Raw genomic sequence first — 14,360 nt, forward strand, 5'->3', positions numbered from 1 at the left:
TCTATCGGACCCTGCGAGACCGCTTAATGACGATGCAGAGAATGTCTCCAAAGGAAGAGGTGAAGCAATGGAAGACTGATGAGGCACGTATGGATAATGGTCTCTGGAAAAAGGACCAACTCGTGTGTCTCCCTAAGCGGATGTACCCTGCTATTGCCACATGGGCACATGGGCCTACACATCGAGGAAAGAATCAGGCCCTTGCACTGGTGCAAAAATTCTACTGGGCCCCGGTTCTCCAGTTGGCCGGAAGCATTCCCTGTTACCAATATGACTGCAAAAACCACAGCGAAGAAACTGGTAATGGAAGTTATATGCAGATATGGGGTTCCAGAAGTTGTTGATATCAAGGTCCGGCCTTTTCTTCTCATGTGTACCAAGAAGTTCTGACAATGCTTGGATCCACTGTAGCCCTCCATACTCCGTATCACCCACAATCCAGTGGGGAAGTTGAGAGGCTGAACGGCACACTGAAGGGACAATTGACCAAAATGATGCAGGAGACTACGGCTCCATGGCCAGAGCTCCTACCCATTGTACTATACCACATTCGTACTACCCCTATTGTAAAATATGGCCTGTCCCCATATGAGATATTGTTTGGTGCTAGGCCCCCAGTTGCAAATTTCCAGCTTCAGCAGTTATCAGAAGAGACTGACCGTGCTGTTCAATGTGTTATTCAGCTTAGTAAAAATCTTGCTAACACCCATGTTCTAGTTTCCTCTTCTTTTCCAGATTCAGCAGAAACCGACACCTGCTATAACCTGAAGCCTGGTGATTTGGTAGTCGTGAAAAGGCATGTCAGGAAGCACGGACTAGAACCCTTGTATGACGGTCCCTATGAAGTCCTCCTCATCACCCAACAAGCCAATAGCAAATGAAGGGACATAATGTTTTGGTTTTTCGCATTTTTCACATTATTGGTAACTGCATGGGACAGCCTAAATTCCCCAACGTCCTTGAATAATAAGGTTATACAACATCATGAAAAATTACTGAGAGATTTGTTGGACAATTCCCAGTCTCTGGCAGACTGTTGGATTTGCACGTATTCACCAGTGTCAGCCACAAGCATCCCCTTTTTGGCTATCCCTGTTCCACCCGAGGAGTTATTTGCTTGGACTGACTGTTCTGACACACTCGCTAATAATGCCACAGATAATGTTAAGTTATGGAATTTAACTGTTGGTATACCTATTGTGGGATGGGTGGGATACCCCTGGTGGCAAGGTAACTTTTCAGGAAGTAATACACAACTTCAATATTTGGCCTACAAAGGAGGGGCTTGGGTCCCTAAGAATAAGACTAGTTTAACCAATCTGGGGCAAGTTCCAATGTATGGTCTACAAGTCAGTTTCAATGTAACTTCACACTCTACTGATGCTTTCAAACCAATGTTGCTAGAAAGAAGGTTACATAACACGTCATGGGAATATTCTAATTTGTTTCCCCAGGGTTCCAACGAAACCTGTGCCAGTATCCCTGGCAATATATCTTGTAATGAGTCCTCTGAATATGTGCCAGGAACCCCCACTAGTGGAAATCCTGATGTAGGTTATCGTAGTCCTTTAGGACAATCTCCAGCTTGGTGTATGCTTCAGAATGCATCTGCATTCATAGACTTAACTCATAGATTGGTACTGCAACATTCAGCCCTATGGGATTTACCTGATGACATGTTCTGGGTATGTGGAGACAATGCTTATAAATAGGTGCCAGTAGGGGTAAGAGGTACTTGTACTCTGGGTCGCTTGACCCCGGCCACCTTTGTTATTCTAAACAAACAATTGGATACACAGGCTATACCCAAACATACATTATACAAAAGAGCTGCGGACAATTCACCCCACCCTTCAGGGAGACCACATATAGTGCAGATGAGTGTGGCCAATAAAGTTGTCAGTTCTATTTTCATTTACCCAATGATTACACAAATGTGGGATAAATTGGTTAGAGCCACAGACTATCTAGATGATCAAATTTGGGATATATTGGTTATACTTAACACTACTGTTGCTGTCCAAAATCAACTTATTATAGTCACTAATCAACATACTATAGTGCTGGACTACTTAACAGCAGCACAAGGTGGTATGTGTCAGGTCAGTGGACCCGCTTGCTGTCATTATATAGATCCTAACAGTACTATGAAGTTAAAAGTTAGAAGATATTCAAAGACTCAGAGATTAATACGATAAACACAATGATCGTCATAAGGACAGTTGGTGGTCAGACACTTTCTCCTTTCTCAATCCAGCCAATTGGTTTAAGGGAATTGGGGGTTGGATAGCTGGGATCTTACAGAGCTTGCTACATATTGCTACCTGTATCCTTGTTGTATATGTGATACTAAAACTTGTTCTTTGGTGTATTTCTGTATGTATTAGGAAATTCTGCACTAAGACAGCTAATGATGATACCAAAGGTGTCGTTGCCCCTGCTCTTCTCTGCACCGATCTTAAAAGGCTACTTGATGAAGATGTTGAAGCCAAGCACATGCCTACCTACAAAAGATCTCCACCACCATCATCAAAAATTGTTATGCGTGAACTGCAGTATACAGGGGGGACGGGTGCGCCGCGACAGCCATGACGGGTAACACGGCATCAGTCATGTGAAGACCAGTACCCCTCGAGCTTATGGCTTGGGATAGCACCTCTGATGCTGCATATGTGTTATCAAAATTTATCTAGGGGGGAATTGTGAAGTACAGTATTCAGATGTACGGGACATCTTGTTCTTCGGGATCCATTTTTGTGCTTGCAACGCCATTTTGTTGTTTACGAGTTAAATTTTGTAACTTAACTAGATGAAAGTTCACGGCTGTTATGAAACCAGACTATTCTAGCTTGTACAAGATATGAGATATGAGATGAGACCCTAAAAGAATGTGCTATTGTTCTATATTCTACGTCATGCAGCTGGGGACATATTCTGATTTTCTTACAATACTATTGGCTTAAATGTATTACGATTCTTTTGGTAGCTGTATACTTTGCATAATTAAGCAGAATGCTATGTAATGTGAGATTCAGTAAAGGGGCTCAGTGATCTGCCTCGATCCTCCCGTACAGAGACCCCCATCTCCGTGTGGTCATTCCCAGTTGCTAGCAACGCCCTGTAAATTAATTTGGAAATCACTGGCTCAACCGTGAAGGGTTAATTTAGCCCTACCTCAACACACCAAAAAGGCATTTCGACCCCTTAACATACAGGGAATTCTCCCTCAAAATCCGGAACACAGTCCGAACATGTTCCACATGAGAGTCCCAATCCCTGGAAAAAATCAAAATATCATCCAGATAGATGATCAAAAATTTATCCACACTGTCCCGTAAAATATCATTCATGAAGCACTGGAAGACAGAAGGGGCATTAGTGAGCCCAAAAGGCATCACCAGGTACTCAAAATGTCCCTCCGGAGTATTAAACGCCATCTTCCATTCATCCCCATGCTTAATGCGAATAAGGTCATACGCCCCCCCCTGAGGTCAAGCTTGGTAAACCAGCAAGCACCTTTAACTCTGGAGAATAGATCAGAAATCAGGGGTAACGGATACCGATATTTAATAGTAATTTTGTTGAGGGAACGATAGTCAATACAAGGCCTTAATGAACCATCTTTCTTGGCCACGAAAAAAAACCCAGCACCCAAGGGTGAAGAGGATGGTCTAATATGACCCTTCTCCAACGACTCCTTAATATAAGATCACATAACATCATGCGACTGGGGAGAGGTGGAAAAAACAGGAGTGTCACTAAGAGCACACTGACAACCCTAACTCACCACAGACACAGATTTCCAATCCAAAACTGGATTATGGATTTGCAAACAGGGAAACCCCAGAACAATGGTACCATGCAAATTATGCAACACCAAAAATCTGCAATTTTCTTGATGGTCTGGGGTGACCCGCAATACCACCTGGGTCCAAAACTGAGGTTTATTCTTCGCCAAAGGAGTAGCATCAATACCCCTCAAAGGGATAGGCGTCCGCAGAGGTGTCATAGGAAACACACAATGTTTAGCAAAATCCAAGTCCATCAGGTTCAGAGCCGCTCCCGAATCAACAAAAGCTTTAGCGGAAAATGTGCACAGGGAGCAGATCAGAGTAATTGCCAAAAGAAACTTAGGTAGTACACCACCCACAGCAAATGTGTGTGCAAATCGTTTCTCTCGTTTAGGGCAGACAGAAATATTATGAGAGGCATCTCCACAGAAAAAACACAGCTTATTACGCCTTCTGAACTCCTGACGTTGCACCCTAGACAAAACTCTATCACATTGCATAGGTTCAGACATTTGTTCAACAGGTGGCAACATTTCTCGTGTAATTTTACGTTCACGTAAACACCGATCAACCTAAATGGCTAATGACAGAGAATCGTCAAGACCAGAGGGAACAGGAAATCCCACCATAGTATCTTTTACAGTTTCTGACAAACTCTTCTGAAAGATTGCTGCCAAGGCACCATCATTCCAGGTAGTAAGGACCACCCACTTTCGGAATTTTTGACAGTACAACTCTGCAGAATCCTGACCCTGGCTCAATGCCAACAGGGCTTTTTCAGCTTGATCAATAGCATTAGGTTCATCATACAACAACCCCAAGGCTTGAAAAAATGCGTCCACATTAGTTAGAATAGGATCATCAGGTGTCAAAGAAAACGCCCAATCCTGGGGATCGCCGCGCAGCAAAGAGATGACAAGTTTAACCTGCTGTGCAGAGCTCCCCGATGAGCTAGGCTTCAAGGCAAGAACTAATTTACAATTATTCTTAAAATTCAAAAATTTAGACCGATCCCCAAAAAACACATCAGGAGTAGGGATCTTTGGTTCAGCAGCATGTGAATGAGCAAGATAGGTGGAAATTCCCCGCACTTCAGCAGCGAGCTGCTCCACATGATCAGACATGCTTTAATTTGCTTAATCTCCATTAAGAAAAAATTCCTCCTACGGCCCCAGAGAAAAAGAGGAAAAAATATACATTTAAAAAAAAAAAATTCTGACACTTTTTTTTTTCCCTTTCTTTTTTCTTTACAATTCTTTCCTGCTATTGAGTACCCTAGAATCTGCTGTATGGCTGGTGATTCTGTTATGAATGAGTCACCGGAGGAGGAAAAAACAAAAATGCAAGCTAAGTCCAGAAAACCGGAGAGGTTGGTAGCTAGCGGATTGCAGACCCCTGATCCTATTCACAACAACTAACAGTAGCCTTGGAGTGTTTCTACGGTGGTCCTAGATGCCTCTTCACAGCCGGAGAACTAAATAAAACTAAAGAAAGAAAGGGGAAATCTAAACTGCCCCAGAGCAGACCCCAAAGCAATAGACAGCCCCCAACATGTATTGTCGGTGAAAACAGATGAAAACACAAACACAGACAGAAAGACAGGCAGAGCAAATGATGGGGCCCAACTAACTAGATAGGAAAGGACAGAAAAGATGCTGGCTGCAATCCGCAAAAACCCTACCAAAAATGTCCCAACACGTCTGATAGGAAAAACGGCCCTGAAGTCACTAGACTTTAAAATCCCTATATCAGCACTCCGATATATTCTGAAGACAGAGCAAAAGATATTTAACCGCTCAGGGACAAAAATGGAAATTCAGCAGAGCCCCAGCGGGGGCTGACAGAACACAAAACTAAGCAAATCAGACAAAATCTCATGGAACAATAACAGAGCAAAACTTAGCTTTATAAGACAGGAACCGAACTGGAGGCCAGAGCTCAGAGCAGAGAAATCACCAGTAACCCTACAGGACGTCGGCTGCCTTATATCCACTCAGAGATTCCGGATGTCCAATCGCAATCAACCTGTTCAGGTGACAGGTTTCTCCCATCCAAATCAGTTTTACCACCTCCTTTCACTAGCAGAGGGAGTTCATCGGACATCAAAGGTGAACGAGAAAATGAGTTCACAACAGAGCTGTGTGTGTGTGATACGGGTGAGCTGTGTGTGTGTGCGATACGTGTGAGCTGTGGTGTGTGATACGTGTGAGCTGTGTGTGATACGTGTGAGCTGTGTGTGTGTGTGCGATACGTGTGAGCGGTGTGAGCTGTGTGTGATATGTCTGAGCTGTGTGTGTGTGATACATGTAAGCTGTGTGTGTGATACGTGTGAGCTATTTGTGTTAGCTGTGTGATTCGTGTGTGTGAGCTAAAGCAAAAGTTGGCACAACCTGCCAGTGTTCTACGATTTTGGGTGAGGACATTCTTTGTATGTGGGCTGGTGAATTTTTTTTGTGTCAGGACTACTTTTTGGTCTCAGCCCTGCCCTGTGTAAGAAGCAGAGCAGCGTGTGTATGAGGTGTACGGAGCGGAGCCGTGTGTGTGCACGAGGTGTAAGGAGCTGACGATCCGAGCTGACGATCTGGCCAATTACTTCAAAGAAGAAATAGACCAGATTCGACAAGAAATTATCTCCCAATCACCTCATACCATGCACTGTCCTCCCTCCCCCACTGCATCTAGCTCACTCTCTGATTTTGAACCAGTCACAGAAGAAGAAGTAAGCAGGCTCCTTGCATCTTCTCGCCCAACCACTTGCACCAGTGACCCATTTCCGTCACATCTCCTCCAGTCCCTTTCCCCTGCTGTCACCCCTCACCTAACTAAAATATTTAACCTCTCTCTCTCTTCTGGAATCTTTCCCTCCTCATTTAAGCATGCCATCATGAAGCCACTGCTTAAAAAACCATCCCTCGAGCAAAACTGGGCCGCTATCTATAGCCCTGTCTCTAATCTTCCCTTCATCTCTAAACTCCTGGAATGCCTGGTCCACTCCCGTCTTACCTGCTATCTCTTTGATAACTCTCTTCTCGACCCTCTTCAATCCGGTTTCCGCCCTTTACACTCTACTGAAACTGCCCTCACTAAAGTCTCTAATGATCTACTAACAGCTAAATCAAATGGTCATTGCTCCATGCTAATTCTCTTGGATCTCTCTGCAGCATTCGACACTGTGGATCATCAGCTCCTCCTCACTATGCTCCGTTCCATTGGCCTCAAGGACACCGTTCTCTCCTGGTTCTCCTCCTATCTCTCTGACCGCTCCTTTACTGTATCTTTTGCTGGCTCCTCCTCCTCTCACCTTCCCCTTACTGTTGGGGTTCCTCAAGGATCGGTTCTAGGCCCCCTCCTCTTCTCCTTGTACACTGCCCCTATTGGTCAAACAATCAGTAGATTTGGTTGCCAGTACCATCTCTATGCTGATGACACCCAATTATACGCTTCTTCTCCTGACATCACGCCAGCCTTTCTACAAAACACCGGCAATTGTCTAAACGCTGTGTCCAACATCATGTCCTCACTATATCTGAAACTGAACCTGTCAAAGACTGAACTCCTTGTGTTTCCTCCCTCTACAAATGTACCTATACCTGACATTGCCATTTCTGTGTGTGGTTCCACTATTACTCCCCAGCCACATTCCCGCTGTCTTGGGGTCATACTTGACTCCGAGCGTTCCTTCACCCCCCACATTCGATCACTGGCTCGCTCTTGTCATCTGCACCTCAAAAACATCTCTAGAATTCGACCTTTTCTTACTTTTGACTCTGCAAAAACTCTTACTGTTTCTCTTATTCATTCTCGTCTTGACTATTGTAACTCTCTTCTAATCGGTCTCCCTCTTGCCAAACTCTCCCCTCTCCAAACTGTCTTGAATGCTGCAGCCAGGATCATATTCCTCACCAATCATTACACCGATGCCTCTACCTTGTGCCAGTCATTACATTGGCTACCCATCCACTCCAGAATTCAGTATAAACTTATTACCCTCACCCACAAAGCCCTCCATGGCTCAGCACCACCCTACATCTCCTCCCTTGTTTCAGTATACCACCCAACCCGCGCCCTTCGCTCTGCTGTTGACCTGAGGTTAGCATCCTCATTAATCAGAACATCCCACTCCCGTCTCCAAGACTTTACACGTGCTGCGCCAATTCTTTGGAATGCACTTCCAGGTCAATACGATTAGTCCCCAATCTCCGCAATTTTAAGCATGGCCTGAAAATGCATTTATTCAGACTGGCCTATCGCCTCAACACATTAACCTAATCTATCAGTGTGTGGCACAGCCAAAAGTTTTACCATAACCAGGTTCCCCGCATCATGTTCCCACATGCTTTATGCATCCATTAGCCCTCTGTGTCTGTACTGTTACACACTTAACATTATGGCTGGTCCATACAATCAGGGCAACTGTTACCACCCACCTTTCGTGTCTACCTCTTTCCTCATAGACTGTAAGCTTGCGAGCAGGGCCCTCATTCCTCTTGGTATTTGTTATAATCTATGTGATTATTGTTATGCTGTATGTGGTTATTGCTATGCTGTAATGCCTATTGTCTGTACAAATCCCCTCTGAAATGTAAAGTGCTGCGGAATATGTTGGCGCTATAGAAATAAAATGTATTATTATTATTATTAAGGAGCAGAGCCGTGCGTGTGTATGAGGTGTATGGAGCGGAGCCATGCGTGTGCACGAGGTGTACGCAGCGGAGCCGTGCGTGTGTACGAGGTGCACGGAGCGGAGCCGCACGTGTATGAGGTGCATGGAGCGGAGCCGCATGTGTACGGAGCAGAGATGTGTGCGAGGTGTAAGGAGCAGAGTCGCACATGTGTGAGGTGTACGAAGCCGCGTGTGTGCGAGGTGTACAGAGCGGAACTGCGAGTGTACAAGGTGTATGGAGCAAAGCCGCATGTGTACAAGGTTTACGGAGTGGAGCCATTTGTGTACAAGGTTTACAGAGCGTGTGTCATGTCGGACGCTATTCACACCACAGCGTCCAGCAGGCAGAGGTAGTTCCACCTCCGTCCACTATAGCCTCAGTGGCGCCGGCCTGATCTTCAGGCTCTCGGGGGTTAATCTTACTGGAGACCAGGTTGGATGTTTAGTCACGCCCACGGTCTTTAAATAGTCATGCTGGCCTATGGGCGTCGCCGATTATAGCTTGTGTTTCATACCAAGTGGTTCCGGTCTGGAGTGGAGGTGTTGGAGAGAGAGAGAGATTCGTATCTGGTGGCGTATGATCCGTTGTTATCCTTTCTCATATTTGTGTTTAGTTGTGCCCTGTTCACATTACTGTATATGCCTGTGTGCGTGCGGCGCTGTGCAGTTTAAGTTCTCCCTGTCTGTCATTATTTGTGTGGGGGCTTTGGTGGTTTGTCTCCTCACTGGGTGGAGGGTGGAGGGTTAAGCGCAGGGCTGAGCAGGAGATAAGGAAAGGTTGGAGGCTCAGGCATTTGCACCATCAGCAAAAACCCTGGGTTGAGGGGCAGACAGGGTTTCCCCTAGTTAAAGGGACATCACAGGAGCCCCGGGTATTTCAGCCTTAGTTTACCTAAGTCCCGCGTGACATTATAATCGGCCCACATTTATCAGGAGTCCATGGATCCCTTAGATTCCATAACCCGCCAGTTGGCGGCGCTGTCCTTACAGGTCTCTGAGTTGAAAGGGGCAGTTCAGCAGCAGGGCCTGGTAGTAGCAAAGGTGCAAACTGCATCTGCAGGTGTCGGTGCAGAGCCGAAGATCCCGCTGCCAGAACGATTTTCAGGGGAACGCAGCAAATTTGTCATATTTCAGGAGGCCTGCAAGTTAAATTTTCGCATGCGCCCTATCTCCTCAGGTAATGAGGCTCAGCGGGTAGGGCTGGTGTTGTCATTACTGAGCGGTGACCCCCAAGCATGGGCATTTTCCTTACCAGCTGACTCTGCTACATTTCATTCTGTTGATAATGTTTTTTCTGCCCTCGGGCTCATTTACGATGATCTTGACAGACTGGCTTTAGCGGAATCTAAAATCCGTGCCCTCCGCCAGGGGGAGCGCTTGGCAGAGGATTATTGTTCGGAATTTCGCCGTTGGGCCGTAGACACACAGTGGAATGACCCAGCGCTGCGGAGCCAGTTTATTCATGGGGTATCAGGGAAGGTTAAACAAGCCCTCCTGATGTATGAGACTCCGGCATCGTTGGAGTCTGCCATGAGTTTGGTGATACGTATTGATCGCCGTTTTCGTCAGGAGGCACAGAAGTCGCTACCTCTGGGGGAAAGCAGAGGTGCAAGTGTGGTTGATGTAAATGAGCCCACCGAACCTATGCAGATTGCGGGGGTGGCACGGGTTAAGCGTCGCGTTCCTGGGTTCCGGAAACCCGAAGCATGTTTTTACTGTAGTAAAAGAGGTCATTATGTTAACGTTTGCCCTGTACTACCAAAGAGGGTCACACCGGCGGAAAACTGTTAAGCTCAGAGGGTATGGAGGAGGCCCAACTGAGCGTACGCATATCCTCCATGATGGTATCTCAATGTATGCTCCCTGCCAAGGTTATTACCGCGGGCCGAGAGCTACCAATATCAGTGTTTGTGGATAGCGGTTCAGCCACCAATCTCATAGATGAGGAGTTTGCACGCACCGCCGGGTTTAAGATTGAAAGACTTCCTCACCCCATACAGGTGGTTACCATTAATGCTGCTCCCCTCCCACAAGGGGAGATTACGGAGTTTGTGGCGGAGGTCAAACTCCACATTGGGGTCCTACATTCTGAGTCGGTTACATGTAGGGTCCTCCGTAATCTCCCAGCACAAATGGTCCTGGGTTTTCCATGGTTGTCCAGGCACAACCCGGTGATTGATTGGAAAACTCAGGACATAGTCCAATGGAGTGGTTTCTGCCAAGACAATTGCTTGGCCACATGTGTGTCCGCTGTGACGCCCAGCCTTCCGGAGGCTTTGCAGGATTTCGCGGATGTATTCTCTGAGAGGGGTTGCTCAGAACTGCCTCCACATCGAGCCTATGACTGTGTGATTAGGTTAAAACCCGGGGCCAAATTACCTAAGGCCAGGATGTTTAATATTTCTGGTCCTGAGAGACAAGCTCTGAAGGACTACATCGCGGAGAGTCTGAGCAAAGGACACATCCGGCCCTCGTCCTCGCCTGTGGCAGAGGGGTTTTTCTTCATTAAGAAGAAAGATGGGGGGTTACGCCCGTGTCTGGATTTCCGGGAGTTAAACCAGATTACTATCCGTGATCCCTACCCAATGCCGTTGATCCCGGATTTGTTCAACCAGGTAGCGGGGGCGAAGTGGTTTTCCAAGCTGGACCTCAGGGGGGCGTATAACCTCATAAGGGTCCGTCAGGGGGATGAGTGGAAGACGGCGTTTAACACTCCTGAGGGTCATTTTGAGAGTCTGGATATGCCATTTGGGTTGACAACCGCGCCTGCCGTTTTCCAACATTTTATTAATGATGTATTTGCTCATGTCCTGGGGAGATTTGTGATTGTATACCTGGATGATATCCTCGTTTATTCGAGCGATCGGGACACTCATTTGGAGCATGTCAGGCAGGTGTTACAGTTGCTCAGGGAGAATAAGCTCTATGCTAAGCTGGAAAAATGCTTATTTTTTGTTCAAGAGTTGCCCTTTTTGGGATATATTGTGTCCGCGGCTGGGTTTAAAATGGACACCGCGAAGGTGCAAGCGGTGCTGCAATGGGAGAGGCCGGACAGTCTGAAAGCGCTCCAGCAGTTCCTTGGGTTTGCGAATTATTATAGGAAATTTATAAAACACTTTTCGACTATCGCCAAACCGCTCACGGACATGACAAAAAAAGGTGCCGATCTGGCTAGCTGGCCGGAGGTGGCTATACGTGCATTTGAGCGTCTGAAGAACAGTTTTGCTTCAGCCCCCATCCTGGTGCAACCGGACGTGTCTAAACCTTTTGTGGTGGAGGATGATGCGTCGGAGGTGGGAGTGGGGGCAGTACTGTCTCAAGGCTCGTCCTTGAGTGAGATGCATCCATGCGCCTACTTCTCCAAGAAGCTGTCGCCGGCCGAACGGAATTATGATATCGGCAACAGGGAGTTGTTGGCCATTAAATTGGCTTTTGAGGAATGGCGACACTTCTTGGAGTGGGCGACTCACCAGGTCACAGTCATCACCGACCATAAGAATCTGCTCTATTTGGAGTCGGCCAAACGTCTGTCTCCTAGGCAGGCCCGCTGGGCACTGTTTTTTACTCGTTTCAATTTTCTGGTGACTTACCGTCCCGGGGCTAAAAACACCAAGGCGGATGCTTTGTCTAGGTGTTTTCCGGGGGGAGAACCTCGGGAAGAGCCGGTACCCATCCTCCAGGAAGGTGTAGTGGTCTCGGCTCTCACGACTGAGATAGAAGCGGAGATTGCCGAGGCCCAAGAGGAGGTACCGCCAGGTCTTCCCGCCAACAAATCGTTTGTACCCCTGCATCTTCGGCTTAAGGTGTTGAGGGAACACCACGACTCGGTACTGGCTGGTCATCCAGGGGTGAAGGGCACCTTAGAGCTGGTATCGCGTCGTTTCTGGTGGTCCAAAATCCGGCAGGACGTGGTCTCATACGTGGCAGCTTGCATCACGTGCACTAGGGCTAAGTCACCCCAAGCCCGTCCTGCTGGCACGCTACAGCCTCTGGGGGTACCCAATAGGCCATGGACAGAAATCTCCATGGATTTCATCACTGACTTGCCAGCCTCGGCGGGGAACACGGTCATCCTGGTGGTGGTTGACCGTTTTTCTAAGATGGCGCATTTTGTGGCGTTGTCTTCATTGCCCAATGCCAAGACGTTGGCTCAGTTATTTGTGCAGGAGGTGGTCAGACTCCACGGAGTTCCATTGGACATAGTATCTGATAGGGGTACGCAATTTGTGGCGAGGTTTTGGAAAGCTTTTTGCTCACGTTTGGGGATCAAGTTGTCACATTCATCGGCGTTTCATCCACAATCTAATGGTCAAACTGAGCGCATGAGCCAAAATCTAGAGCAGTATTTACGATGCTTTGTGTCCGACAACCAGGAGGAATGGTCTACTTTCCTTCCTCTGGCCAAATTCGGGTTAAATAATCACCGCCAAGAGTCATCGGGTGAGTCTCCGTTCTTTTGTGTTTACGGTCAACATCCTCAGTTTTGTACCTTACGTCAGGGTGACTCGGGGGGCATCCCGGAGGAGGACCAGCTAGGAGCCCAATTGTCATCGGTCTGGAGGAGGGTGAAACAGTGTTTGTTGAGCATGAGTGCTAGGTACAAACGGGTGGCTGACAGTAGACGCGTGCCAGGTCTGGACCTGTGTGTGGGTGAATGGGTGTGGTTAGCGACGAAGAACATAAAACTCAAAATTCCATCTTTAAAACTGGGTCCAAGGTTTATTGGGCCTTTTAGGATTTCTGCCATCATTAACCCAGTGGCTTATCGGTTGGAACTGCCTGCGGTGTACAAGATACACAACGTGTTTCACAGGGCTTTATTGAAAAAGGTGGTAGGCTCTGTGGACACGACGCCGGTGCCACCTCCGGTCATGGTGGATGGCGATTTAGAGTTTGAGGTCGCCAAGGTAGTGGAATCTCGAGTAGTACGCCGCACTCTTCAGTATTTGGTGCACTGGCGCGGGTATGGTCCGGAGGAGAGGTCTTGGGTTCCAGCCTCAGACATACATGCGGATCGGCTGGTCAGTTCCTTTCACCATCGTCATCCGGACAAGCCGGGTCCTATGAGTCTTGAGGGTCCGGGGGTCCCTCGTAGAAGACGGGGTAATGTCATGTCGGACGCTATTCACACCACAGCGTCCGGCAGGCAGAGGTAGTTCCACCTCCGTCCACTATAGCCTCAGTGGCGCCGGCCTGATCTTCAGGCTCTCGGGGGTTAATCTTGCTGGAGACCAGGTTGGATGTTTAGTCACGCCCACGGTCTTTAAATAGTCATGCTGGCCTATGGGCATCGCCGATTATAGCTTGTGTTTCATACCAAGTGGTTCCGGTCTGGAGTGGAGGTGTTGGAGAGAGAGAGAGATTCGTATCTGGTGGCGTATGATCCGTTGTTATCCTTTCTCATATTTGTGTTTAGTTGTGCCCTGTTCACATTACTGTATATTCCTGTGTGCGTGCGGCGCTGTGCAGTTTAAGTTCTCCCTGTCTGTCATTATTTGTGTGGGGGCTTTGGTGGTTTGTCTCCTCACTGGGTGGAGGGTGGAGGGTTAAGCGCAGGGCTGAGCAGGAGATAAGGAAAGGTTGGAGGCTCAGGCATTTGCACCATCAGCAAACACCCTGGGTTGAGGGGCAGACAGGGTTTCCCCTAGTTAAAGGGACATCACAGGGGCCCCGGGTATTTCAGCCTTAGTTTACTTAAGTCCCGCGTGACAGCGTGGCCACATGTGTACAAGGTGTACGGAGCAGAGCCGCATGTGTACGAGGTTTACGGAGTGGAGCCATGTGTGTACTGAGTGGAGCTGTGTGTGTGCGAGGTGTACAGAGCGGAGCTGTGTGTGTGCGAGGCATAAAAAGCGGAACCGTGTGTTTATGATGTGTGCAGAGCCATACGTGTACAAGGTGTATGG

This window comes from Dendrobates tinctorius, unplaced genomic scaffold (genome assembly GCF_039654945.1).
Source record: "Dendrobates tinctorius isolate UK_male_01 unplaced genomic scaffold, ASM3965494v1 ptg000209l, whole genome shotgun sequence".
Lineage (NCBI taxonomy): Eukaryota > Metazoa > Chordata > Amphibia > Anura > Dendrobatidae > Dendrobates > Dendrobates tinctorius.